Consider the following 26414-nt stretch of genomic DNA (forward strand, 5'->3'; position numbering starts at 1 on the left):
CCATGAGTTTTGTACTCTGGTAAATACACACATGGCACACCACATTTCCTGTCCTTTAGGACAAACCCTGCACAATTCTTTGTTAGGCTTTCAAGCAGCTGGATTTCCAAACACTATCTGTGCAGTAGATGGATGCCACATTCATATTCAGAAGCCACACTGTGACAACCCCCTGGCATATTTTAACAGGAAACAGTTCTATTCTATCATTCTCACTGGATTTCTGAAAGCAAAGTTTAGGAGACTCTGATGCCTGCACATGAGGAATGTCCAGTCCATCAGCTCAGCAGTGTCAGCTTGTTGCATTCTACACAATGTTTGCTTGGAGCCAGGAGACCAAGGTGATGATGTGCAGGATGAAGAGAATGATGAACAGCATTCACTACAACCTCACAACCAAGATGCAGTTTATTATAGAGACATAACAAAAAAAATGTTTTGTGTCATCTTTAACTTCATGCCTGTTGGAGATCATTTTATGTTCAACTTGCTTAACTGTTCACAGTAACAGTAATTGTGACCAGGGTGCCCAAATGTTCGCACACCACTGTATTTTATAGATGCATTGTTAAACAGTAAACTTCAGTATGCTCACCAATGTGCCCAGTATGAGTCGCTAATGAATAATGTGGTTAATAAGTACATTGTACAATTGTGTAGAAGTTTGTGCTTCTTCGAGCATGGACACATCAGTTATTTAGGCATTGATGATGAATAGTGGCTGTGGTTTATTGAAGATGAATCTCTTAACACAATCATCATCTGAACAAGATTGTTTTGTTCTTCCAGAACAGCTTACCTTCTGGCCTTGGTTCTTGTAAAGAAACATGACACCATGCACATCCACACATTTTTATTTATGTAGCATATTTAAAATGTTTACAAAGTTTACAGAGAAGAATGAAAAATAAATCAAAGTGTAATAGTGATAGTGGTATTAAAACAGTTAAGATATAAAATATTAAAGCAATTCAGATTGCTTTATATTAATAAAATTAGAAGACAAGAACCATCAGAAGTTCTAGAAAAACATCAAGATAAAAAGATCTGTTACATTAAAGAATATCAGGTAGCCTACTTGAGTCTTTTCATGATATGGAATGATAATTATGACATATGTTGCAATTTGTACGAAAATAAACTGTCATGCTACTAGAAAGCATGATAGTATTTCGCACATATCAGGTCTTTAAGACAAATAAACTGAGATTTACATTTTAGAATGAAACGAAACAACCGCCAGAGGATTCAGCGGAGCTTCTAGCCAATGAGGATTAAGCTCTGTCGTCATCAAGCCGTCTCTCAGGCAGCGCAGCCCGTGGAGAGCAACTGCAGGGACCGGTTCCACCGCCTGCAGCCGCGCCGCTCTCGCGAGATTATAACCAGTCTGTCATCGTGACGCGCCGGTGGCGCCGACGCAAGTCGGACAAAAAAAACTAACCGGCATGCACCGTACCGAGCCAGGCGGCGATCGGTCTGCGCAGCGCCGGGTTAAGTCGAACAAGCCTCTTTTGAATTTCTGGAAAGGGAGGGGACCAGTAGAAGTGATCAAGTCCTGTGGATGAGTGGAGGCTCCCAGCAAGACCCAGGTTCATTTTAGTGGAATACTGCTTGGACTCCTTCTGCTGCACATTGCAAAGTTTCCAGGGATGCAAGGAGACTCTCATAGCCCTGTGGAAGCAGGAGAACACCTGGGTGCCTTTCTGCAAATCTGCTCTCTCATCTGTAAGTTTCTTTTCAAAGTTTCATTGACCATGACTGAGATCTTTCTCACTTGTTGTACTGAATTAGTTTGGAGTGGGAGGCTTATGTTACTGAGCCAGTTTGGCCATTTAGCATAAAGCAAAGGCTGCTTGTGGAAGCTGCAGTTTGTGCTTAGCTGTAGGGACTGGGTGCTTGTGTCTTGTGCCGTTTGCCTGGCTTCACACTTTGATGCCATACTTTTGTGTTGCTGCAAGTGCTACTTTTGCTTTCTCTGCTTAAAGACCGGGGTTCGATTCCCCGACGAGGAGTCGGCATTGTTTTTGCCGCTAAGCGCATGGCCTGGAAGAGTGACTAGTCTGCATCTGATTTTCTTTTTGAGTCTTCTCAAACTGCACGTGGCACATTCCTTGAAGGTAACACTGTTTGGTCTTGGTGACATTAAGTAGAACAAGGGCCTTTCCATGAGATTAGAAGAATGGCCACTGTCCCTGTGTACAGCTCCTGTTTGGCTGGATTCTACCACTGAACCACCAATGCTGCACATGCCCAGCTTCAGACCTTCCTGGCTGAGATGGTGGAATTATGTTGCAGCGAGCAATATGAAAGGAGTTGCAAGCTACTTTTTGTTCCCTTGGCACCTGCTGGTTAAAGGGTATGCGTTGGCAGGGAATCGAACCCGGGTCAACTGTTTGAAAGGCAGCTATGCTCACCACTATACCACCAACGCAGGCGACAAAAGCACCACCCTGTTAGAACCCGTTGCTGCAAGGAAGTGCTGGTTTTGTCTTTGTGGCTCTGTGAAGGGGAGTTGGTCTCCAAGACTTGTTCTTTGGTGAGTAATTGTGCTAGGAGGTCTTTTAGCAGTCAGCTGATCTCTCTGCATCACATCAACAAAGAGAACAACTGCACAACAGCTTTCACCATCACCCCAGCTGTGTGCCACCACATTATTGGTCTATCAGGACTAGCAGAGAGCTTTCACACCCCTTTCCTCCAATGGCTGCACGGTGAGTTTGCTGATGTCACAGCTGGGATTCAGACAAAGAGCTTTTGAATTTCTGGAAAGGGAGGGGACCAGTAGAAGTGATCAAGTCCTGTGGATGAGTGGAGGCTCCCAGCAAGACCCAGGTTCATTTTAGTGGAATACTGCTTGGACTCCTTCTGCTGCACATTGCAAAGTTTCCAGGGATGCAAGAAGACTCTCATAGCCCTGTGGAAGCAGGAGAACACCTGGGTGCCTTTCTGCAAATCTGCTCTCTCATCTGTAAGTTTCATTTCAAAGTTTCATTGACCATGACTGAGATCTTTCTCACTTGTTGTACTGAATTAGTTTGGAGTGGGAGGCTTATGTTACTGAGCCAGTTTGGCCATTTAGCATAATGCAAAGGCTGCTTGTGGAAGCTGCAGTTTGTGCTTAGCTGTAGGGACTGGGTGCTTGTGTCTTGTGCCGTTTGCCTGGCTTCACACTTTGATGCCATGCTTTTGTGTTGCTGCAAGTGCTACTTTTGCTTTCTCTGCTTTAAAGGCACACAGACACGTGTTTGCTGCTTTAGCTTTTTGTTGTTGGTAAGCCCATGGCCCATGACTTAGTCAGTAGAATTGAGCCAGTTCTTTGGATGAGTGAAGCCTCTGATGAGTGCTGCAACACAAGTGGCACTGAGCTGAGGCATGCAGTTTCTGTAGTGTAGTGGTCATCACGTTCGCTTCACACGCGAAAGGTCCCCGGTTCGAAACCGGGCAGAAACAATGCTTACCCTTTATGCATCGCTTGATAACTTTCTGCCCATATTTGTGTTTTGAGTCCCTTTTTAATCCAGACACTAAGCTGCAGCCAGGAGGTGCTCGACTCAGTTTCTGTAGTGTAGTGGTCATCACGTTCGCCTAACACGCGAAAGGTCCCCGGTTCGAAACCGGGCAGAAGCAGCTAAGACTTTTTATGCTTCGCATGACAACATTCTTCCTTCATCTAGGTTTTGAATTTCAGTTTATTCCAGACACAAAGCTGCAGCCAGGAAGTGCCCCACTCAGTTAGTTCCTGTAGTGTAGTGGTCATCACGTTCGCCTAACACGCGAAAGGTCCTCGGTTCGAAACCGGGCAGAAACATCTTTGCTGCAGGTGGCCTTTCTGTTCACCTCAAGTGGTGAGAGTTTCAGGGAGGTATGCCTAATCGATGCCCCTTTTGCTCGTCCTCGTTAGTATAGTGGACAGTATCTCCGCCTGTCATGCGGAAGACCGGGGTTCGATTCCCCGACGGGGAGACGGCATTGTTTTTAAGATAAGATAAGATAAGATAATCCTTTATTAGTCCCACAATGGGGAAATTCACATTGTTGCAGCAGCAAAGGGATAGTACAGCACTCAGTAAAAAAATAAAAATAGACGATAAAAAAAAAAAAATAAAAATAGTACAATGTATAACAATAATAATAAAAAGTCAGAAAACTCTAAAAATATTTACAAATATTTACAATAACTGCACGTGAGAATATTGCACATTGTAATAGTTACACATGGGGGAAAAAAAATTGCACATTTTAATGAATAATAATTTAAAGTGTGTGTGTGATCTATCTGGAGCAGTGCTGGTTGTATAATCTAACAGCAGCAGGAAGGAAGGACCTACGGTACCGCTCCTTCCCACATTTAGGGTGAAGCAGCCTGTCACTGAAGGAGCTGCCCAGTGCTGCCAGAGTCTCATGCATGGGGTGGGAATCATTCTCCAGCATGGATGCCAGCTTGGCTAACATCCTTCTGTCTCCCACCACCTGCACTGGGTCTAAGGGGCTCCCCAGGACAGAGCCGGCCCTCTTAATGAGTTTGTTCAGTCTCTTCCTGTCCGCTGTAGAGATGCTACTGCCCCAGCATACCACTCCGTAAAAGATGGCTGATGCCACCACTGTGTCAAAGAAAGTCCTTAGGAGTGCCCCCCGCACTCCAAATGACCTCAGTCTCCTGAGTAGGTAGAGTCTACTCTGACCTTTTTTATAAAGTGTGTTAGTGTTAACTGACCAGTCCAGTTTGTTGTTTAGATGAACACCCAGGTACTTATAAGAGTCCACTCTCTCAATGTCCATTCCTTGGATGTTCACCGGTGGCAAGGTGGACCTGCACCTGCGGAAATCCACCACCAGTTCTTTGGTCTTCCCCACGTTTAACTGGAGGTGGTTCAGCAGACACCAGTCCATGAAGTCCTGGATCAGTTCTCTGTACTCGCTGTCCTCGTCATTGTTTATAAGTCCGACAATTGCTGAGTCATCAGAGAACTTCTGGAGGTGACAGTCCGGTGATCTGTACATGAAGTCAGCCGTGTACAGGGTGAAGAGGAATGGTGCCAAGACCGTTCCCTGAGGGGCCCCTGTGCTGCTGACCACCATATCAGACACACAGTCCCGTGCCCTCAGATACTGTGGTCGGTTGCTGAGGTAGTCCAGTATCCAATTGGACAGGTGACTGTCCACTCCAACATGATCCAGTTTGTCCTTCAGGAGCCCCGGCCGTATGGTGTTAAAAGCACTGGAGAAATCGAAGAAGGTTATTCTCACAGTGCTCCCAGGCTTCTCCAGGTGAGAAAGAGCTCCGTGTAACAGATGGATGATGGCATCATCCACCCCAACGCCAGGCTGGTAAGCAAACTGAAGAGGGTCCATGGATGGGTTCACCAGAGGGCGGAGATGGGTAAGGACCAGCCTCTCCAGTGATTTCATCAAATGTGAAGTCAGTGCCACCGGTCTGTAGCTGTTTAGGTCCTTTGGGTGCTGTGTTTTTGGCACAGGTACCACACAAGATGTTTTCCACAGCTGTGGTACTCTTCCCAGCTTCAGACTCAGGTTAAACATGTGCTCGACTACCCCGCACAGCTGATCTGCACAGGACTTGAGGAGCCTGGCACTGATGCCATCTGGACACGCAGCTTTCTTCACTTTGATTTTCTTCAGCTCATTCCTCACCTGGGCTGTTGTGAAGGACAGATTGGAGCATGGAGGCTGGGTGTTGGAGTGCGTGAATGGGAAGTTAAAGTTGCCAGCAGATGAACCAGTAGGGGGTGGCTGTGATAAGGGCGTGAGTGTGAGAGACGGGGGAGGGCAGCATGTTGGTGGTGCCACAGAAAGGGGGTACAGCTGTGATGTCTGTGTAGGGGGATGGACATGTGAGTGATCAAATCTATTGAAGAACAAATTGAGTTCGTTCACCCACTTCTGGTCCCCCACCACCTGGGAGTCGGGCTTCTTGTGACCAGAGATGGTTTTAAGGCCTTTCCAAACTCCACTGACATTTTTCTGCTGTAGTTCTTCTTCCAGCTTCTTCCTGTAGCCAGCTTTCCCCTCTCTGATCTTCCTTCTCAGTTCTCTCTGCACAGCTTTCAGCTCATCCTTATCGCCCGATCTGAAGGCCCTCTTTTTCTTTTTTAGGAGAGCCTTTATGTCAGGATTTATCCATGGCTTATTGTTGGAGAAACACCGAACAGTCTTGGTGGGGACAGTGTTCTCCACACAGAAGTTGACATAATCCGTGATGCAATGAGTGAGACTGTCAATGTCCTCCCCATTAGGGTCACACAGTTCTTCCCACACTGTTGTTTCAAAACAGTCCTTTAGAGCCTCTTCAGTCTCCTTAGACCATTTCTTAACTGTGCGGGTGACTGCTGGTTCTCTGTGCACAAGGGGTTTGTACACCGGCAGAAGATGAACCAGATTGTGATCAGATCTTCCAAGGGGAGGGAGAGGTGATGAGTTATAAGCCTCCTTAGTGTTGGCATAAAACAAGTCCAGTATTTTATTGTCTCTGGTGTGGCAGGTTACATATTGTGTGAAGGTGGACAGAGTGGAGGATGGAGAAACATGATTAAAGTCTCCTGAGATGAGAAGGAGGGCTTGTGGGTGCTGTGTCTGCAGCCTGCACACAGCTGCGTGCAGGACGTCACAGGCAGCGTCAGCGTTAGCAGAGGGCGGGACATACGCAGCTATCGCAATAACGTGCGAGAATTCCCTCGGGAGATAGTACGGTCTCATGCTAACGGCTAACAGTTCAATGTTCTTACAGCAGATCTGTTCCTTAATAGCGATGTGCCCAGAGTTACACCATCTTTCATTCACAAATACTGCCAGTCCTCCTCCCTTCCTCTTACCGCTCTCCGCTGTCCTGTCCGCTCGGATGAGGTGAAAGCCGTCCAGAGATACGAGCGTGTCCGGGATGAGCGTGTTGAGCCAGGACTCTGTAAACACCATAACGCTACACTCCCGATACTCCCTCTGATGCCGCGTTAGCGCCGTCAGCTCGTCCATCTTATTGGTGAGAGATCTTACGTTCCCCATAACGATGGAAGGAAGAACCGGTTTACAACGTCTCTTTCTATCCCGACGTAGAGCTCCAGCCCGTCTCCCCCGCTTCCTCCTCCTCAGCTCGCGGGGGATGTCGTGCCTCTCATGCGGTAGCACAGCTGTGTTGCTAAGCGCTAACAGCTGATCCCTGGTGTAAACAATAGGAGCGTGGCTCCGCAAGGGATCTCCAGACACAATCGTAAACAGCGAAAAAAATAGTGCAAAAACAATAACAAGCACAAGTTTGGTGTCCATTGTGCATAAAAACAAGTACAAACACTTAGCTAACAAAAAGGAAAAACTTAAGTACGTACAAGAAAGGAAAAAAGTAGAAAAAACTCAAACATGAGCAGGAGCTGTTGCAACAGGCAGCCACATCCGCGGCGCCAAAGATGCCGCTAAGCGCATGGCATGGAAGAGTGACTAGTCTGCATCTGATTTTCTTTTTGAGTCTTCTCAAACTGCACGTGGCACATTCCTTGAAGGTAACACTGTTTGGTCTTGGTGACATTAAGTAGAACAAGGGCCTTTCCATGAGATTAGAAGAATGGCCACTGTCCCTGTGTACAGCTCCTGTTTGGCTGGATTTCAGATTGCCTCAGGTTACAGCTTGTCTCTAGTGAAGAAAAAGCAGTCGATGCATTGGCCGGGAATCGAACCCGGACCTCCCGCGTGGCAGGCGAGAATTCTACCACTGAACCACCAATGCTTCCTGGCTTCGATGGTGGAATTATGTTGCAGCGAGCAATATGAAAGGAGTTTCAAGCAACTTTTTGTTCCCTTGGCACCTGCTGGTTAAAGGGTATGCGTTGGCCGGGTATGCTCACCACTATACCACCAACGCAGGCGACAAAAGCACCACCCTGTTAGAACCCGTTGCTGCAAGCAAGTGCTGGTTTTGTCTTTGTGGCTCTGTGAAGGGGAGTTGGTCTCCAAGACATGTTCTTTGGTGAGTAATTGTGCTAGGAGGTCTTTTAGCAGTCAGCTGATCTCTCTGCATCACATCAACAAAGAGAACAACTGCACAACAGCTTTCACCATCACCACAGCTGTGTGCCACCACATTATTGGTCTATCAGGACAAGCAGAGAGCTTTCACACCCCTTTCCTCCAATAGCTGCACGGTGAGTTTGCTGATGTCACAGCTGGGATTCAGACAAAGAGCTTTTGAATTTCTGGAAAGGGAGGGGACCAGTAGAAGTGATCAAGTCCTGTGGATGAGTGGAGGCTCCCAGCAAGACCCAGGTTCATTTTAGTGGAATACTGCTTGGACTCCTTCTGCTGCACATTGCAAAGTTTCCAGGGATGCAAGGAGACTCTCATAGCCCTGTGGAAGCAGGAGAACACCTGGGTGCCTTTCTGCAAATCTGCTCTCTCATCTGTAAGTTTCATTTCAAAGTTTCATTGACCATGACTGAGATCTTTCTCACTTGTTGTACTGAATTAGTTTAGAGTGGGAGGCTTATGTTACTGAGCCAGTTTGGCCATTTAGCATAATGCAAAGGCTGCTTGTGGAAGCTGCAGTTTGTGCTTAGCTGTAGGGACTGGGTGCTTGTGTCTTGTGCCGTTTGCCTGGCTTCACACTTTGATGCCATGCTTTTGTGTTGCTGCAAGTGCTACTTTTGCTTTCTCTGCTTTAAAGGCACACAGACACGTGTTTGCTGCTTTAGCTTTTTGTTGTTGGTAAGCCCATGGCCCATGACTTAGTCAGTAGAATTGAGCCAGTTCTTTGGATGAGTGAAGCCTCTGATGAGTGCTGCAACACAAGTGGCACTGAGCTGAGGCATGCAGTTTCTGTAGTGTAGTGGTCATCACGTTCGCCTCACACGCGAAAGGTCCCCGGTTCCAAACCGGGCAGAAACATCTTTGCTGCAGGTGGCCTTTCTGTTCACCTCAAGTGGTGAGAGTTTCAGGGAGGTATGCCTAATCGATGCCCCTTTTGCTCGTCCTCGTTAGTATAGTGGACAGTATCTCCACCTGTCACGCGGAAGACCGGGGTTCGATTCCCCGACTGGGAGAAGGCATTGTTTTTGCCGCTAAGCGCATGGCATGGAAGAGTGACTAGTCTGCATCTGATTTTCTTTTTGAGTCTTCTCAAACTTCTCAAACTTCTCAAACAAAAAATTAAGTAGAACAAGGGCCTTTCCATGAGATTAGAAGAATGGCCACTGTCCCTGTGTACAGCTCCTGTTTGGCTGGATTCTACCACTGAACCACCAATGCTGCACATGCCCAGCTTCAGACCTTCCTGGCTGAGATGGTGGAATTATGTTGCAGCGAGCAATATGAAAGGAGTTGCAAGCTACTTTTTGTTCCCTTGGCACCTGCTGGTTAAAGGGTATGCGTTGGCCGGGAATCGAACCCGGGTCGACTGCTTGGAAGGCAGCTATGCTCACCACTATACCACCAACGCAGGCGACAAAAGCACCACCCTGTTAGAACCCGTTGCTGCAAGCAAGTGCTGGTTTTGTCTTTGTGGCTCTGTGAAGGGGAGTTGGTCTCCAAGACATGTTCTTTGGTGAGTAATTGTGCTAGGAGGTCTTTTAGCAGTCAGCTGATCTCTCTGCATCACATCAACAAAGAGAACAACTGCACAACAGCTTTCACCATCACCACAGCTGTGTGCCACCACATTATTGGTCTATCAGGACTAGCAGAGAGCTTTCACACCGCTTTTCTCCAATGGCTGCACGGTGAGTTTGCTGATGTCACAGCTGGGATTCAGACAAAGAGCTTTTGAATTTCTGGAAAGGGAGGGGACCAGTAGAAGTGATCAAGTCCTGTGGATGAGTGGAGGCTCCCAGCAAGACCCAGGTTCATTTTAGTGGAATACTGCTTGGACTCCTTCTGCTGCACATTGCAAAGTTTCCAGGGATGCAAGGAGACTCTCATAGCCCTGTGGAAGCAGGAGAACACCTGGGTGCCTTTCTGCAAATCTGCTCTCTCATCTGTAAGTTTCATTTCAAAGTTTCATTGACCATGACTGAGATCTTTCTCACTTGTTGTACTGAATTAGTTTAGAGTGGGAGGCTTATGTTACTGAGCCAGTTTGGCCATTTAGCATAATGCAAAGGCTGCTTGTGGAAGCTGCAGTTTGTGCTTAGCTGTAGGGACTGGGTGCTTGTGTCTTGTGCCGTTTGCCTGGCTTCACACTTTGATGCCATGCTTTTGTGTTGCTGCAAGTGCTACTTTTGCTTTCTCTGCTTTAAAGGCACACAGACACGTGTTTGCTGCTTTAGCTTTTTGTTGTTGGTAAGCCCATGGCCCATGACTTAGTCAGTAGAATTGAGCCAGTTCTTTGGATGAGTGAAGCCTCTGATGAGTGCTGCAACACAAGTGGCACTGAGCTGAGGCATGCAGTTTCTGTAGTGTAGTGGTCATCACGTTCGCCTCACACGCGAAAGGTCCCCGGTTCGAAACCGGGCAGAAACAATGCTTACCCTTTATGCATCGCTTGATAACTTTCTGCCCATATTTGTGTTTTGAGTCCCTTTTTAATCCAGACACTAAGCTGCAGCCAGGAGGTGCTCGACTCAGTTTCTGTAGTGTAGTGGTCATCACGTTCGCTTTACACGCGAAAGGTCCCCGGTTCGAAACCGGGCAGAAGCAGCTGAGACTTTTTATGCTTCGCATGACAACATTCTTCCTTCATCTAGGTTTTGAATTTCAGTTTATTCCAGACACAAAGCTGCAGCCAGGAAGTGCCCCACTCAGTTAGTTTCTGTAGTGTAGTGGTCATCACGTTCGCCTAACACGCGAAAGGTCCCCGGTTCGAAACCGGGCAGAAACATCTTTGCTGCAGGTGGCCTTTCTGTTCACCTCAAGTGGTGAGAGTTTCAGGGAGGTATGCCTAATCGATGCCCCTTTTGCTCGTCCTCGTTAGTATAGTGGACAGTATCTCCGCCTGTCACGCGGAAGACCGGGGTTCGATTCCCCGACTGGGAGAAGGCGTTGTTTTTGCCGCCAAGCGCATGGCATGGAAGAGTGACTAGTCTGCATCTGATTTTCTTTTTGAGTCTTCTCAAACTGCACGTGGCACATTCCTTGAAGGTAACACTGTTTGGTCTTGGTGACATTAAGTAGAACAAGGGCCTTTCCATGAGATTAGAAGAATGGCCACTGTCCCTGTGTACAGCTCCTGTTTGGCTGGATTCTACCACTGAACCACCAATGCTGCACATGCCCAGCTTCAGACCTTCCTGGCTGAGATGGTGGAATTATGTTGCAGCGAGCAATATGAAAGGAGTTGCAAGCTACTTTTTGTTCCCTTGGCACCTGCTGGTTAAAGGGTATGCGTTGGCCGGGAATCGAACCCGGGTCAATTGCTTGGAAGGCAGCTATGCTCACCACTATACCACCAACGCAGGCGACAAAAGCACCACCCTGTTAGAACCCGTTGCTGCAAGCAAGTGCTGGTTTTGTCTTTGTGGCTCTGTGAAGGGGAGTTGGTCTCCAAGACTTGTTCTTTGGTGAGTAATTGTGCTAGGAGGTCTTTTAGCAGTCAGCTGATCTCTCTGCATCACATCAACAAAGAGAACAACTGCACAACAGCTTTCACCATCACCCCAGCTGTGTGCCACCACATTATTGGTCTATCAGGACTAGCAGAGAGCTTTCACACCCCTTTCCTCCAATGGCTGCACGGTGAGTTTGCTGATGTCACAGCTGGGATTCAGACAAAGAGCTTTTGAATTTCTGGAAAGGGAGGGGACCAGTAGAAGTGATCAAGTCCTGTGGATGAGTGGAGGCTCCCAGCAAGACCCAGGTTCATTTTAGTGGAATACTGCTTGGACTCCTTCTGCTGCACATTGCAAAGTTTCCAGGGATGCAAGGAGACTCTCATAGCCCTGTGGAAGCAAGAGAACACCTGGGTGCCTTTCTGCAAATCTGCTCTCTCATCTGTAAGTTTCATTTCAAAGTTTCATTGACCATGACTGAGATCTTTCTCACTTGTTGTACTGAATTAGTTTGGAGTGGGAGGCTTATGTTACTGAGCCAGTTTGGCCATTTAGCATAAAGCAAAGGCTGCTTGTGGAAGCTGCAGTTTGTGCTTAGCTGTAGGGACTGGGTGCTTGTGTCTTGTGCCGTTTGCCTGGCTTCACACTTTGATGCCATGCTTTTGTGTTGCTGCAAGTGCTAATTTAGCTTTCTCTGCTTTAAAGGCACACAGACACGTGTTTGCTGCTTTAGCTTTTTGTTGTTGGTAAGCCCATGGCCCATGACTTAGTCAGTAGAATTGAGCCAGTTCTTTGGATGAGTGAAGCCTCTGATGAGTGCTGCAACACAAGTGGCACTGAGCTGAGGCATGCAGTTTCTTTAGTGTAGTGGTCATCACGTTCGCTTTACACGCGAAAGGTCCCCGGTTCGAAACCGGGCAGAAGCAGCTGAGACTTTTTATGCTTCGCATGACAACATTCTTCCTTCATCTAGATTTTGAATTTCAGTTTATTCCAGACACAAAGCTGCAGCCAGGAAGTGCCCTACTCAGTTTCTGTAGTGTAGTGGTCATCACGTTCGCCTAACACGCAAAGGTCCCCGGTTCGAAACCGGGCAGAAACATCTTTGCTGCAGGTGGCTTTTCTGTTCACCTCAAGTGGTGAGGGTTTCAGAGAGGTATGCCTAATCGATGCCCCGTTTGCTCGTCCTCGTTAGTATAGTGGACAGTATCTCCGCCTGTCACGCGGAAGACCGGGGTTCGATTCCCCGACGGGGAGACGGCATTGTTTTTGCCGCTAAGCGCATGGCATGGAAGAGTGACTAGTCTGCATCTGATTTTCTTTTTGAGTCTTCTCAAACTGCACGTGGCACATTTCTTGAAGGTAACACTGTTTGGTCTTGGTGACATTAAGTAGAACAAGGGCCTTTCCATGAGATTAGAAGAATGGCCACTGTCCCTGTGTACAGCTCCTGTTTGGCTGGATTTCAGATTGCCTCAGGTTACAGCTTGTCTCTAGTGAAGAAAAAGCAGTCGATGCATTGGCCGGGAATCGAACCCGGGCCTCCCGCGTGGCAGGCGAGAATTCTACCACTGAACCACCAATGCTGCACATGCCCAGCTTCAGACCTTCCTGGCTGAGATGGTGGAATTATGTTGCAGCGAGCAATATGAAAGGAGTTGCAAGCTACTTTTTGTTCCCTTGGCACCTACTGGTTAAAGGGTATGCGTTGGCCGGGAATCGAACCCGGGTCAACTGCTTGGAAGGCAGCTATGCTCACCACTATACCACCAACGCAGGCGACAAAAGCACCACCCTGTTAGAACCCGTTGCTGCAAGCAAGTGCTGGTTTTGTCTTTGTGGCTCTGTGAAGGGGAGTTGGTCTCCAAGACTTGTTCTTTGGTGAGTAATTGTGCTAGGAGGTCTTTTAGCAGTCAGCTGATCTCTCTGCATCACATCAACAAAGAGAACAACTGCACAACAGCTTTCACCATCACCCCAGCTGTGTGCCACCACATTATTGGTCTATCAGGACTAGCAGAGAGCTTTCACACCCCTTTCCTCCAATGGCTGCACGGTGAGTTTGCTGATGTCACAGCTGGGATTCAGACAAAGAGCTTTTGAATTTCTGGAAAGGGAGGGGACCAGTAGAAGTGATCAAGTCCTGTGGATGAGTGGAGGCTCCCAGCAAGACCCAGGTTCATTTTAGTGGAATACTGCTTGGACTCCTTCTGCTGCACATTGCAAAGTTTCCAGGGATGCAAGGAGACTCTCATAGCCCTGTGGAAGCAGGAGAACACCTGGGTGCTGTTGTGGGAATTCAAAATAACCCTTAAAGATTGACACAGACAACCGGGATAATGATAAAAGCAAATAATCAATTTATTACTCAGCTGAGGGCCAACCTCAATGCAAACCGCTCACACAGCTTTACAGAGAGAGAGGGCCCCTCCTGTCTGCCCTATCACAGTATTTATACCCCACTTTACTGCCCCTTCAGGCTAACTCTTCTCAGCGACCCAACTCAAGGTCAACTTTCCACATCAAACTTGCTTATCATCCTACAAGAATAGTTAGTTTGTTAGAAACATGGCGTACCTCCACAAGAATGCACCCGTATCAAAACTGCGCATGCACCCCCGCACACACCATCCCGACACCCATGCATTCCCACGGAAGCAAGAAGCCCATGCCAAGGTCAACATATCTCTGCCCCTAAGTAACCTTCCAAAAGTCTCTTCTACCTCTGCTAATTGAACTAAGAAAGCAGAAACTTATAAGTTTGATGCAAATAACTAATAAAATATAAAATTTCCATTCACAATCCTTCCTCTTGTCCTTCCTGGACAACACTAACAAAATTTTATATACTAAATATACCCTTGTCAGAGGTTTAAGGTATTGTTATCATAGAGTAATCACACCTAAAAAAAAAAAATAGTATGAAATGAATATACTGTTTTTGCTAGGAATATTTCTGAGAATATCACTAAGAATAGATTCCCCTCTTTTGTGACTTCATGTCACAAACCCATAAGTGATTAATAAAGTCTTAATATAAATGTTCCATGCTATCTACTTGTTTATCCTGTCATCCCCCATGGGTGGACGAAAAAACCCTCAGGCTCATTAGAGAATCCTCACGAGCTAATTATCAACCAATTTCCAATTTAGGGAAAATTCCACACCCTACCCATCTTACCAACCAACCTACCTGATGCGATAGTGTACTCAACACCACAGGTTCAGCACAGGATGACTTACATAATAAATAATTACATATAAAATGAATTATATGATTAAGCCTATCAGACAACCATTCTACCTTGATTAAATGCTTCAAAATTTTTCATAAAGGAAAGAAAAAAAAGAATAGAAAACATTTAAATATGATTATACGAGTATTAAATATAAAAATAAGTAAATATAAAAAGTATAAAAAAAATATATACAGGTCCTTCTCAAAAAATTAGCATATTGTGATAAAGTTCATTATTTTCCATAATGTAATGATAAAAATTAAACTTTCATATATTTTAGATTCATTGCACACCAACTGAAATATTTCAGGTCTTTTATTGTTTTAATACTGATGATTTTGGCATACAGCTCATGAAAACCCAAAATTCCTATCTCAAAAAATTAGCATATCATGAAAAGGTTCTCTAAACGAGCTATTAACCTAATCATCTGAATCAACGAATTAACTCTAAACACCTGCAAAAGATTCCTGAGGCTTTTAAAAACTCCCAGCCTGGTTCATTACTCAAAACTGCAATCATGGGTAAGACTGCCGACCTGACTGCTGTCCAGAAGGCCATCATTGACACCCTCAAGCAAGAGGGTAAGACACAGAAAGAAATTTCTGAACAAATAGGCTGTTCCCAGAGTGCTGTATCAAGGCACCTCAGTGGGAAGTCTGTGGGAAGGAAAAAGTGTGGCAGAAAACGCTGCACAACGAGAAGAGGTGACCGGACCCTGAGGAAGATTGTGGAGAAGGGCCGATTCCAGACCTTGGGGGACCTGCGGAAGCAGTGGACTGAGTCTGGAGTAGAAACATCCAGAGCCACCGTGCACAGGCGTGTGCAGGAAATGGGCTACAGGTGCCGCATTCCCCAGGTCAAGCCACTTTTGAACCAGAAACAGCAGCACTGGACTGTTGCTCAGTGGTCCAAAGTACTGTTTTCGGATGAAAGCAAATTTTGCATGTCATTCGGAAATCAAGGTGCCAGAGTCTGGAGGAAGACTGGGGAGAAGGAAATGCCAAAATGCCTGAAGTCCAGTGTCAAGTACCCACAGTCAGTGATGGTCTGGGGTGCCATGTCAGCTGCTGGTGTTGGTCCACTGTGTTTTATCAAGGGCAGGGTCAATGCAGCTAGCTATCAGGAGATTTTGGAGCACTTCATGCTTCCATCTGCTGAAAAGCTTTATGGAGATGAAGATTTCATTTTTCAGCACGACCTGGCACCTGCTCACAGTGCCAAAACCACTGGTGAATGGTTTACTGACCATGGTATTACTGTGCTCAATTGGCCTGCCAACTCTCCTGACCTGAACCCCATAGAGAATCTGTGGGATATTGTGAAGAGAAAGTTGAGAGACACAAGACCCAACACTCTGGATGAGCTTAAGGCCGCTATCGAAGCATCCTGGGCCTCCATAACACCTCAGCAGTGCCACAGGCTGATTGCCTCCATGCCACGCCGCATTGAAGCAGTCATTTCTGCAAAAGGATTCCCGACCAAGTATTGAGTGCATAACTGAACATAATTATTTGAAGGTTGACTTTTTTTGTATTAAAAACACTTTTCTTTTATTGGTCGGATGAAATATGCTAATTTTTTGAGATAGGAATTTTGGGTTTTCATGAGCTGTATGCCAAAATCATCAGTATTAAAACAATAAAAGACCTGAAATATTTCAGTTGGTGTGCAATGAATCTAAAATATATGAAAGTTTAATTTTTATCATTACATTATGGAAAATAATGAACTTTATCACAATATGCTAATTTTTTGAAAAGGACCTGTGTATATATATAAAAAAAAAAAACTACTCAAACAACATTAAATCATCAAAAACTTCTATCAACTTGATTGATAAGATGATCAAAACTAAAACTCTCAGTCAAAAGAAACTCAATAGGTAAATAAAAACTATTTACATTAATTATTTAACACTTTAGTTCTTTTCATAAACAGTAATACTGATACCTAATTCTCGAACACCTGTCTAAGAATTTAGCTATCTTTTCCCCAATTCAACCTATCTAAGCCACATCCAATCTTAGACATGCTAACATACAATACACCATGTGTCAATAATAGGCTTTCATTTTCATCAGACTTTGAAATTTCTAGGTTAGGTGAGTCTTTGCCATTTTTGACGTATGTTGGTGCTCGGAGTGCGGGCACGCCCAATCAGCACTCGTCCCACCTCACCAAGGCTTAGAAACACCCTTCCTCTATAGATTATCTAGTCTACAACAATTTTCTGCAACACAGGTGTTATCCCCAGGTTTCACTCTCAGTCTCTGGATCTTCCATATGTTCCAAATGTCACTTCAGTGATCCTGTTTAATCAAATAAAAATCACACACAAGCTCACAGTTGACTTTCACTAGTTACTGAGGTGAAAATCTGTCTCATTAAATGTTCTGGATTTTGGTTCAAGATGTACTTTATTACACAGTGTTCAAGGTTTTTTTTCTTCAGTTTGATCAATCAGCTATTTCACACCGTCCAATGTCAGTCGGCTCAATGACGTCCTCTTCTTTTATCAGGTACCCCTCTCCTGGGTCAACACGTTTAGGTGACTTTTATGCAAAAACTCTCTTGTTTTTGTGTGATTATCAGCAAAAGGTCAAGCTGACATTGCCCCTTTAATCTTGCTCTGTGTGTGTGTCAGGGCTGGTTTCAGTTGGTTCTGGCACTCTTCTGCCATGGCTAGCGTGGATCCACGTGGCTCTTTCAGCAACCTTGACGACGGTTTGTGCCGTTAGGAGCACTTGGAACGGATCTAGACACCTCTTGGCTTTCCAGCTTTTTCTCCCGAAGTCTTTTCTGAACTCTTTCACCATCACTCAGTAACCTGGATTTCAGATCATGTAGATAGGTACTCGTTGGTCCTGGAAGGAAGTCTTTCACCTGCTTGTGAACTTCACACAAAACACAGAGGACAGGTTTCGCAATAACTTAACATTTCACTCACGCTCATCCGTGAGTGGCCTTGGAGTTTCTCTGGGCCTGATTCCTGCTTTTGGAGGTCTTGCCAAATAGTATCTCAAAAGGGCTTAGGTTTGTTCTTCCCTTATTCTGGTTCTCATATACATTATTATCACTGGCTGGGCCTTAACCCATGTCAGACCAGTATCTGAACGACATTTTGTCAATTTGTGTGTGTGTGCCATTTTCTCGCTCCACAGCCTCACAGGCTGGGTGATGGGCACATTGTTGTTTTAAATCAATAAATCACATACTCACGACCTGCTGTAATGCTTTGTTGACAAATGGAGTACCATTGTCATTGCCAATTCTTTCACAGATCCCCCACTTTTGGATTATGTCAGTGCTTTTGCTACCGCACTTGCATCCTGTTTTTAATGTCCCACCCTCAGTTGGGAATGCTTCAATCCATTTGGAGAACATATCAATGAAATCAATCTGGAGATGCTGAAATGGTCAATCAGTCGGTGGTTGGGCACTTTAAGGAGTTTTAATTCCCCTACTAACCTTATTTATTTTGCAAATCATGCAGTGTTCACAAAATGTTGGGAGTAATTAGTTAAGCTAGTTAAGCCCTTGGTGTACTAATGTCTTGAGATACTACCTGCATCCCTCCTTTTTGACACACGGTCTCGACCATGTGTCAAATTATCATAATCTAGAAACAATTTTTTTGGGAAGACACGGCTTACCAGTTGGACCATACCAAACCTCGTTCTTTTTGTTACACCCAGCTCGCTTCCACTCGGCCTTTCCTTTTGGCTTGGCGAAGGACTGGATGGCTGTCAGGTCAGCTGAAACAGAAATAATTTTTCCACAACACAAACTATTTATCTACTGTACACTTCACTGCTGCCTTTTCTCAGCCATGTCTGCTCTGTTGTTGCCCTGTGAAATGGGATCAGAACATCAGGTGTCAGCTTCACATTTACATACATCAATAGCTTTTGGAAATAGGATTCCATCCAGAAGTGCAGAAAACAGGTTGTGATGTGTGATAGGTTTACCTAAATAGGTCAAAAGGCCACATATACTTCTTCAAATTCATATCTACTGACAGTAAAAATGTGAACAGTTTTTCCCTTTAGCCAATTTACAATGCTACTAATTCATCAGCTTGGGCTGATAGTTGAGATGTTAGTGATTGTGCTTTAATGGTTTCATTTTTTGTCATTACATCATACCCCACACAGCTTCTTCCTGTTTCTGTGCTTCTGTATGAAGATTCATCAACAAACAGCTCCATATCTGGATTTTGGAGTTTCCTGTCAATCTGGTCTAGGAAAGCAAACTTCATTAACAACATTAAAACAATCATTTGGTTCACCTTCATTTTCTGTAGGAATAAAAGTATCAGGATTAAATGCATTACATATTTTTATTGTGATATTAGTAGTGGTGTGCGATACTGCAAAATTTGGTATCGATCCGCCCACCACTAGATGTTAGTCATTTCAATTAATACACTGTTATACCTCAGCCATCTAGCTGTCATCTTATCATATCATATACTCTTCAGTTGAGAAACAACATTTATAACCAACAAGGTCAAATTTCAGTAACTTACTAAGTTTATTAAATCATTGACTTCATCAGTGACTTCATTCATCATAATTTATTTATTTATCTAAAATCCATACTTCAAATTGTACTGGTTATCCTGTGTAAATATCCATATGTTTCTGTAAATACTTTATCTTCTTCTTCCTTTTATATTTTGGAGAGTATCAAACAAAATTTTGTTCTACACTAGTATAATGACAATAAAGGTTCTTCTTCATTTACCACTTTTTATTCAGCTGGCACAGCTCTCAAACACATTGGAGACCTGCTACTATAAGGTCTAATTTAGCTTTAAAAAAAAAAATTATTTATTGGTCTTAGTTTACCTCCATGACCCTGGAGTAATACTGACGTCATACACCCTCCTTTTTCATTCACTGTATGAGTGAATGGTCTGTTTGGATCCGGGATTCACAGTTGTTGGTGTTATCTGCAGAGCTCTTTTTGATGTTTCAAAGGCCTTGTCCGCTTAGATGTTCCAACTAAGTGCACTGTGGGCCTGTAGACCCTTCCCATCAGCAATTTCGCTTAAGGGAGCCTCGAGGACTTCATACTTAGAGATGATAGTTCTGCAATAAAATCACATACCTAAGAAAAACATTAGTTGCTTTTTTGTGATTGACATGGGATTTTTCTGAATGGCTTCTATTCTGCCATTTTCTAATCTTTTACCTTCGACAGGAATCAGTTAACCTAGGAATTTAACTTCATGTTTTACTAATTGTAATTTTGAAAGGCTGTCTTTATCTTTGCTAGGTGACATAATAGTTTCACAGTGTCATTTTCACATTTCTCCTTCGTTGGAACATTCAACAAACAATCATTCACTGTTGACCTTTTGGACACAACCAATCATGTCCTTTGTACACATTTGTACACAACTCAACTGTCCTCTCCTCATGAGAGACATAGATCAACTTAGTACAGAAATCAGACATTTCACCTATTCTCCATCACCAAAGTATCCACAATGTCTGTTCAACCATCACATGACAACAGTTCCAACCCTCAAGAACCCAAATCACTCCAGTGATCATTACAACCTTTATACAGTGACACGTTTGGGACGCAGCCTTTTATGTCAATCAGGTGTGGTTAGCCTTCCCTTTCATCAATTCAAAACAAGTCAACTTCAACTTCGCTCCTACTTCCACTCCAAAACAACCTCAGTCTTATCTAAGTTTCTAAAACACTCCTTTTCATACTGGTCATCTGACTCCCCCTCTTGGATCCGTGCAGTGCAATGCAAATCTTCATTTTTCACTTGGTTAGTAAGCAAGTAAGCGTGTTCTTTGAGCTTCAGATTCACTCCATTCATGCTGTGGTTGCAGAGTTGCCACGAATAAACATAAAGTAAGGGTTTAATGTTCATCATTACACCCTGAAAGGAGTTATGTTGGGTAATTTGGATTTTTAGCCCGTCAGTTTCACTGATCAGGGTAATACCTAATTTTTCACATCAGATCTCACCCCAGTCAATTTACTGGACAATGATCTGACAGTAGAAAGGAAAATTTAAAAGGCTCAAGGCCTTGCAAATGGCATTTTGACAGCACTGAATAATATTCAGTAACCGTGACTCCTGTTGCCTTAACTGAATGCATGAATCTTCCACTTTTCTTTGGAATGACCTCAAACTCATCAGTTCTAATGGCTGAACTCCCTTCTCCTGAGTCTACCAAAAACTGTATCTCACTACCATTCACAAACATTAAATTATCATAGACATTTTAAGGTTCAGAATACTTAACATATGTTCCTTCAGGAAAATACTTTTGTTCTATATGTTTTATAGCTACTTGGATCTTATCATTTACATGTAACAGCTATAGGTGTTAGCTTAAGCAATTCTTCTTTGCAAAGCATAGAAAATTCTGACTCACCAGACCCTTTTGGTTTGTCCTCAGTCCGGTCCTCCTCCATCATTCAGTCTTCTCCATAGTTCTCAACTCTTTTAGTCATTTGTTGGCCCAGTGTCCTTCTTTTTGCAAATGAAGCATTTGTTGTTGTCCTTATGACTCCAGGTCACATTTCACTGTGTGACATTGTCTGTTATCCAGTCCATTCTGACATGTGAAATGTCCACGCCCAGCTTCCGACCCATTAGACGTTTTAGTTCATTTGTGGTAGGTCTCAGTTCCACTAAGAACTTTTCTCCTCCAACTTCACGAGGATGTGTCAGTTGTTGGGACACCTCAGGGATGTCATTCTCCGTCCACGGACGATGAACCACCATTGCATGTCCATCAGGTCCTGCTACTTCAATCATGGGAAATGTAGCATGTCTTTATTGTCCATCTTAATTCTTCTTAAAACGATATTCACCAGTCGAGCGAGTGTGAAGGGAGGAAAACATGTTGGATTAGAAGAGGTCCTCTCTGTCTTCACTAGGCGGGTCATAGGTTGTACTTAGCACAGCTGAGCTTCCTGCTTCAGGTTTGGAAGGCAGGTCTAGTAGATTATTACGTGGAGTTCTTGGGCGGTGCTGTTCAGGAGGTGGAATGGCACCCTCATGGCTTCTTGCCTCAGCTTTCTGTTGAACTTGCGCTTGTTTCTGTGCTGGAGGACACGGACCGGGACATCCGTCTAGGTCTGGGTCTGAAACAGATTTAACACACTAGACGTCTGCTTTGTTAGTTTTACATACTGCTTGTAATATATGTGCACGTTTCTTAGACTCAATAACCCGTATACCAAAACCATCACATTAATACATCTCTTTTTCCTCTATTTTTTTTCCTAACAACTTTTCAACATTTTTAATTGTCTTTCACTAAAACTACCTTTGGAAGAAAAACCACACTCTTTTATCCAAAATGCAAATTTAGCCACTGCTGTTTCACCATAATTAACATACATAAACCACACATTTGGTTCATCATACACATCTAACAAAAATTTATGTTTGCTTTTGCCACTCCCCATTATGCCTTGTTGTGTCAATCCACCCAATTTAAATTGTCCATTGTGAATCACCCGAACACATAAATACATCCCGTATTTCGTTAAATATATCCCATATTTAACTTCTATGTTTAGGATTGACTTGTTTTTTCTCCCGGGAGACATATTGCACTAGGTTCGTCAACCTGTGGCAGATTTTCTATCCAAGAAATACTGCTAAACCGAGCCGATATCCCATCGACCCTTGCTGGCCATCCCGACCATCAACAAAATCCAAGTCTAAATTTTGTTACTTTTGTGATTCACCCCGTACAATTATATTTAATATTTAATTTACTTACTGTCTATAAAATGATAGTAACCCCGGAACCAAGGCGGCAGATGAAGTCTGGTCCTGCAACGCAGAATGCCAATTGGGCGTTTCAGATGAAGTAAAGTCCTTCAGGATACTGACGTCTGTATCCCCCAGAACTTCTCAGCCGTCCAAGGAACGGTGTCCCATCTGGTTGGTGCCATGTTGTTGTGGGAATTCAAAATAACCCTTAAAGATTGACACAGACAACCGGGATAATGATAAAAGCAAATAATCAATTTATTACTCAGCTGAGGGCCAACCTCAATGCAAACCGCTCACACAGCTTTACAGAGAGAGAGGGCCCCTCCTGTCTGCCCTATCACAGTATTTATACCCCACTTTACTGCCCCTTCAGGCTAACTCTTCTCAGCGACCCAACTCAAGGTCAACATTCCACATCAAACTTGCTTATCATCCTACAAGAATAGTTAGTTTGTTAGAAACATGGCGTACCTCCACAAGAATGCACCCGTATCAAAACTGCGCATGCACCCCCGCACACACCATCCCGACACCCATGCATTCCCACGGAAGCAAGAAGCCCATGCCAAGGTCAACATATCTCTGCCCCTAAGTAACCTTCCAAAAGTCTCTTCTACCTCTGCTAATTGAACTAAGAAAGCAGAAACTTATAAGTTTGATGCAAATAACTAATAAAATATAAAATTTCCATTCACAGTGCCTTTCTGCAAATCTGCTCTCTCATCTGTAAGTTTCATTTCAAAGTTTCATTGACCATGACTGAGATCTTTCTCACTTGTTGTACTGAATTAGTTTGGAATGGGAGGCTTATGTTACTGAGCCAGTTTGGCCATTTAGCATAAAGCAAAGGCTGCTTGTGGAAGCTGCAGTTTGTGCTTAGCTGTGGGGACTGGGTGCTTGTGTCTTGTGCCGTTTGCCTGGCTTCACACTTTGATGCCATGCTTTTGTGTTGCTGCAAGTGCTACTTTTGCTTTCTCTGCTTTAAAGGCACACAGACACGTGTTTGCTGCTTTAGCTTTTTGTTGTTGGTAAGCCCATGGCCCATGACTTAGTCAGTAGAATTGAGCCAGTTCTTTGGATGAGTGAAGCCTCTGATGAGTGCTGCAACACACGTGGCACTGAGCTGAGGCATGCAGTTTCTGTAGTGTAGTGGTCATCGCGTTCGCCTCACACGCGAAAGGTCCCCGGTTCGAAACCGGGCAGAAACAGTGCTTACCCTTTATGCATCGCTTGATAACTTTCTGCCCATATGTGTGTTTTGAGTCCCTTATTAATCCAGACACTAAGCTGCAGCCAGGAGGTGCCCAACTCAGTTTCTGTAGTGTAGTGGTCATCACGTTGGCTTTACACGCGAAAGGTCCCCGGTTCGAAACCGGGCAGAAGCAGCTGAGACTTTTTATGCTTCGCATGACAACATTCTTCCTTCATCTAGGTTTTGAATTTCAGTTTATTCCAGACACAAAGCTGCAGCCAGAAAATGCCCCACTCAGTTAGTTTCTGTAGTGTAGTGGTCATCACGTTCGCCTAACACGCGAAAGGTCCCCGGTTCGAAACCGGGCAGAAACATCTTTGCTGCAGGTGGCCTTTCTGTTCACCTCAAGTGGTGAGAGTTTCAGGGAGGTATGCCTAATCGATGCCCCTTTTGCTCGTCCTCGTTAGTATAGTGGACAGTATCTCCGCCTGTCACGCGGAAGACCGGGATTCGATTCCCCGACGGGGAGACGGCGTTGTTTTTGCCGCTAAGCGCATGGCATGGAAGAGTGACTAGTCTGCATCTGATTTTCTTTTTGAGTCTTCTCAAACTGCACGTGGCACATTCCTTGAAGGTAACACTGTTTGGTCTTGGTGACATTAAGTAGAACAAGGGCCTTTCCATGAGATTAGAAGAATGGCCACTGTCCCTGTGTACAGCTCCTGTTTGGCTGGATTTTAGATTGCCTCAGGTTACAGCTTGTCTCTAGTGAAGAAAAAGCAGTCGATGCATTGGCCGGGAATCGAACCCGGGCCTCCCGCGTGGCAGGCGAGAAGTTTACCACTGAACCACCAATGCTGCACATGCCCAGCTTCAGACCTTCCTGGCTGAGATGGTGGAATTATGTTGCAGCGAGCAATATGAAAGGAGTTTCAAGCAACTTTTTGTTCCCTTGGCACCTGCTGGTTAAAGGGTATGCGTTGGCCGGGAATCGAACGCCGGTCACCTGCTTGGAAGGCAGCTATGCTCACCACTATACCACCAACGCAGGCGACGAAAGCACCACCCTGTTAGAACCCGTTGCTGCAAGCAAGTGCTGGTTTTGTCTTTGTGGCTCTGTGAAGGGGAGTTGGTCTCCAAGACTTGTTCTTTGGTGAGTAATTGTGCTAGGAGGTCTTTTAGCAGTCAGCTGATCTCTCTGCATCACATCAACAAAGAGAACAACTGCACAACAGCTTTCACCATCACCCCAGCTGTGTGCCACCACATTATTGGTCTATCAGGACTAGCAGAGAGCTTTCACACCCCTTTCCTCCAATGGCTGCACGGTGAGTTTGCTGATGTCACAGCTGGGATTCAGACAAAGAGCTTTTGAATTTCTGGAAAGGGAGGGGACCAGTAGAAGTGATCAAGTCCTGTGGATGAGTGGAGGCTCCCAGCAAGACCCAGGTTCATTTTAGTGGAATACTGCTTGGACTCCTTCTGCTGCACATTGCAAAGTTTCCAGGGATGCAAGGAGACTCTCATAGCCCTGTGGAAGCAGGAGAACACCTGGGTGCCTTTCTGCAAATCTGCTCTCTCATCTGTAAGTTTCATTTCAAAGTTTCATTGACCATGACTGAGATCTTTCTCACTTGTTGTACTGAATTAGTTTGGAATGGGAGGCTTATGTTACTGAGCCAGTTTGGTTATTTAGCATGAAGCAAAGGCTGCTTGTGGAAGATGCAGTTTGTGCTTAGCTGTGGGGACTGGGTGCTTGTGTCTTGTGCCGTTTGCCTGGCTTCACACTTTGATGCCATGCTTTTGTGTTGCTGCAAGTGCTACTTTTGCTTTCTCTGCTTTAAAGGCACACAAACACGTGTTTGCTGCTTTAGCTTTTTGTTGTTGGTAAGCCCATGGCCCATGACTTAGTCAGTAGAATTGAGCCAGTTCTTTGGATGAGTGAAGCCTCTGATGAGTGCTGCAACACAAGTGGCACTGAGCTGAGGCATGCAGTTTCTGTAGTGTAGTGGTCATCACGTTCGCCTCACATGCGAAAGGTCTCCGGTTCGAAACCGGGCAGAAACAATGCTTACCCTTTCTGCATCGCTTGATAACTTTCTGCCCATATGTTTGTTTTGAGTCCCTTTTTAATCCAGACACTAAGCTGCAGCCAGGAGATGCCCATCTTAGTTTCTGTAGTGTAGTGGTCATCACGTTGGCTTTACACGCGAAAGGTCCCCGGTTCGAAACCGGGTAGAAGCAGCTGAGACTTTTTATGCTTCGCATGACAACATTCTTCCTTCATCTAGGTTTTGAATTTCAGTTTATTCCAGACACAAAGCTGCAGCCAGGAAGTGCCCCACTCAGTTAGTTTCTGTAGTGTAGTGGTCATCACGTTCGCCTAACACGCGAAAGGTCCCCGGTTCGAAACCGGGCAGAAACATCTTTGCTGCAGGTGGCCTTTCTGTTCACCTCAAGTGGTGAGAGTTTCAGGGAGGTATGCCTAATCGATGCCCCTTTTGCTCGTCCTCGTTAGTATAGTGGACAGTATCTCCGCCTGTCACGCGGAAGACCGGGGTTCGATTCCCCGACGGGGAGACGGCATTGTTTTCGCCGCTAAGCGCATGGCGTGGAAGAGTGACTAGTCTGCATCTGATTTTCTTTTTGAGTCTTCTCAAACTGCACGTGGCACATTCCTTGAAGGTAACACTGTTTGGTCTTGGTGACATTAAGTAGAACAAGGGCCTTTCCAT

At 44.9% G+C, this 26414-nt stretch overlaps 19 non-coding genes across 19 annotated transcripts; 12 read left to right on the top strand and 7 right to left on the bottom strand.

Annotated features, from left to right (window-relative positions):
• Window positions 1-2359: 2359 nt before the first annotated feature.
• On the bottom strand, window positions 2360-2431 carry trnae-uuc (transfer RNA glutamic acid (anticodon UUC)). The gene has a single exon. It is a non-coding gene; the product is annotated as a tRNA-Glu (tRNA).
• Window positions 2432-3377: 946 nt separating this feature from the next.
• Window positions 3378-3450, top strand: trnav-cac (transfer RNA valine (anticodon CAC)). The gene has a single exon. It is a non-coding gene; the product is annotated as a tRNA-Val (tRNA).
• A 441-nt stretch (window positions 3451-3891) lies between these two features.
• Window positions 3892-3963, top strand: trnad-guc (transfer RNA aspartic acid (anticodon GUC)). The gene has a single exon. It is a non-coding gene; the product is annotated as a tRNA-Asp (tRNA).
• A 3698-nt stretch (window positions 3964-7661) lies between these two features.
• On the bottom strand, window positions 7662-7732 carry trnag-gcc (transfer RNA glycine (anticodon GCC)). The gene has a single exon. It is a non-coding gene; the product is annotated as a tRNA-Gly (tRNA).
• A 1632-nt stretch (window positions 7733-9364) lies between these two features.
• On the bottom strand, window positions 9365-9436 carry trnag-ucc (transfer RNA glycine (anticodon UCC)). The gene has a single exon. It is a non-coding gene; the product is annotated as a tRNA-Gly (tRNA).
• A 946-nt stretch (window positions 9437-10382) lies between these two features.
• On the top strand, window positions 10383-10455 carry trnav-cac (transfer RNA valine (anticodon CAC)). Its single transcript has one exon. It is a non-coding gene; the product is annotated as a tRNA-Val (tRNA).
• Window positions 10456-10559: 104 nt separating this feature from the next.
• trnav-uac (transfer RNA valine (anticodon UAC)) lies at window positions 10560-10632 on the top strand. Its single transcript has one exon. It is a non-coding gene; the product is annotated as a tRNA-Val (tRNA).
• Window positions 10633-10740: 108 nt separating this feature from the next.
• Window positions 10741-10813, top strand: trnav-aac (transfer RNA valine (anticodon AAC)). Its single transcript has one exon. It is a non-coding gene; the product is annotated as a tRNA-Val (tRNA).
• Window positions 10814-11315: 502 nt separating this feature from the next.
• Window positions 11316-11387, bottom strand: trnag-ucc (transfer RNA glycine (anticodon UCC)). Its single transcript has one exon. It is a non-coding gene; the product is annotated as a tRNA-Gly (tRNA).
• Window positions 11388-12665: 1278 nt separating this feature from the next.
• On the top strand, window positions 12666-12737 carry trnad-guc (transfer RNA aspartic acid (anticodon GUC)). The gene has a single exon. It is a non-coding gene; the product is annotated as a tRNA-Asp (tRNA).
• Window positions 12738-12995: 258 nt separating this feature from the next.
• trnag-gcc (transfer RNA glycine (anticodon GCC)) lies at window positions 12996-13066 on the bottom strand. The gene has a single exon. It is a non-coding gene; the product is annotated as a tRNA-Gly (tRNA).
• A 118-nt stretch (window positions 13067-13184) lies between these two features.
• On the bottom strand, window positions 13185-13256 carry trnag-ucc (transfer RNA glycine (anticodon UCC)). Its single transcript has one exon. It is a non-coding gene; the product is annotated as a tRNA-Gly (tRNA).
• A 10366-nt stretch (window positions 13257-23622) lies between these two features.
• Window positions 23623-23695, top strand: trnav-cac (transfer RNA valine (anticodon CAC)). The gene has a single exon. It is a non-coding gene; the product is annotated as a tRNA-Val (tRNA).
• A 104-nt stretch (window positions 23696-23799) lies between these two features.
• trnav-uac (transfer RNA valine (anticodon UAC)) lies at window positions 23800-23872 on the top strand. Its single transcript has one exon. It is a non-coding gene; the product is annotated as a tRNA-Val (tRNA).
• Window positions 23873-23980: 108 nt separating this feature from the next.
• Window positions 23981-24053, top strand: trnav-aac (transfer RNA valine (anticodon AAC)). The gene has a single exon. It is a non-coding gene; the product is annotated as a tRNA-Val (tRNA).
• Window positions 24054-24466: 413 nt separating this feature from the next.
• Window positions 24467-24537, bottom strand: trnag-gcc (transfer RNA glycine (anticodon GCC)). Its single transcript has one exon. It is a non-coding gene; the product is annotated as a tRNA-Gly (tRNA).
• Window positions 24538-25850: 1313 nt separating this feature from the next.
• trnav-uac (transfer RNA valine (anticodon UAC)) lies at window positions 25851-25923 on the top strand. Its single transcript has one exon. It is a non-coding gene; the product is annotated as a tRNA-Val (tRNA).
• A 108-nt stretch (window positions 25924-26031) lies between these two features.
• trnav-aac (transfer RNA valine (anticodon AAC)) lies at window positions 26032-26104 on the top strand. The gene has a single exon. It is a non-coding gene; the product is annotated as a tRNA-Val (tRNA).
• Window positions 26105-26187: 83 nt separating this feature from the next.
• On the top strand, window positions 26188-26259 carry trnad-guc (transfer RNA aspartic acid (anticodon GUC)). Its single transcript has one exon. It is a non-coding gene; the product is annotated as a tRNA-Asp (tRNA).
• Window positions 26260-26414: the final 155 nt, after the last annotated feature.

This window comes from Trichomycterus rosablanca, unplaced genomic scaffold, assembly GCF_030014385.1.
Source record: "Trichomycterus rosablanca isolate fTriRos1 unplaced genomic scaffold, fTriRos1.hap1 scaffold_136, whole genome shotgun sequence".
In the NCBI taxonomy this organism is placed as follows: domain Eukaryota; kingdom Metazoa; phylum Chordata; class Actinopteri; order Siluriformes; family Trichomycteridae; genus Trichomycterus; species Trichomycterus rosablanca.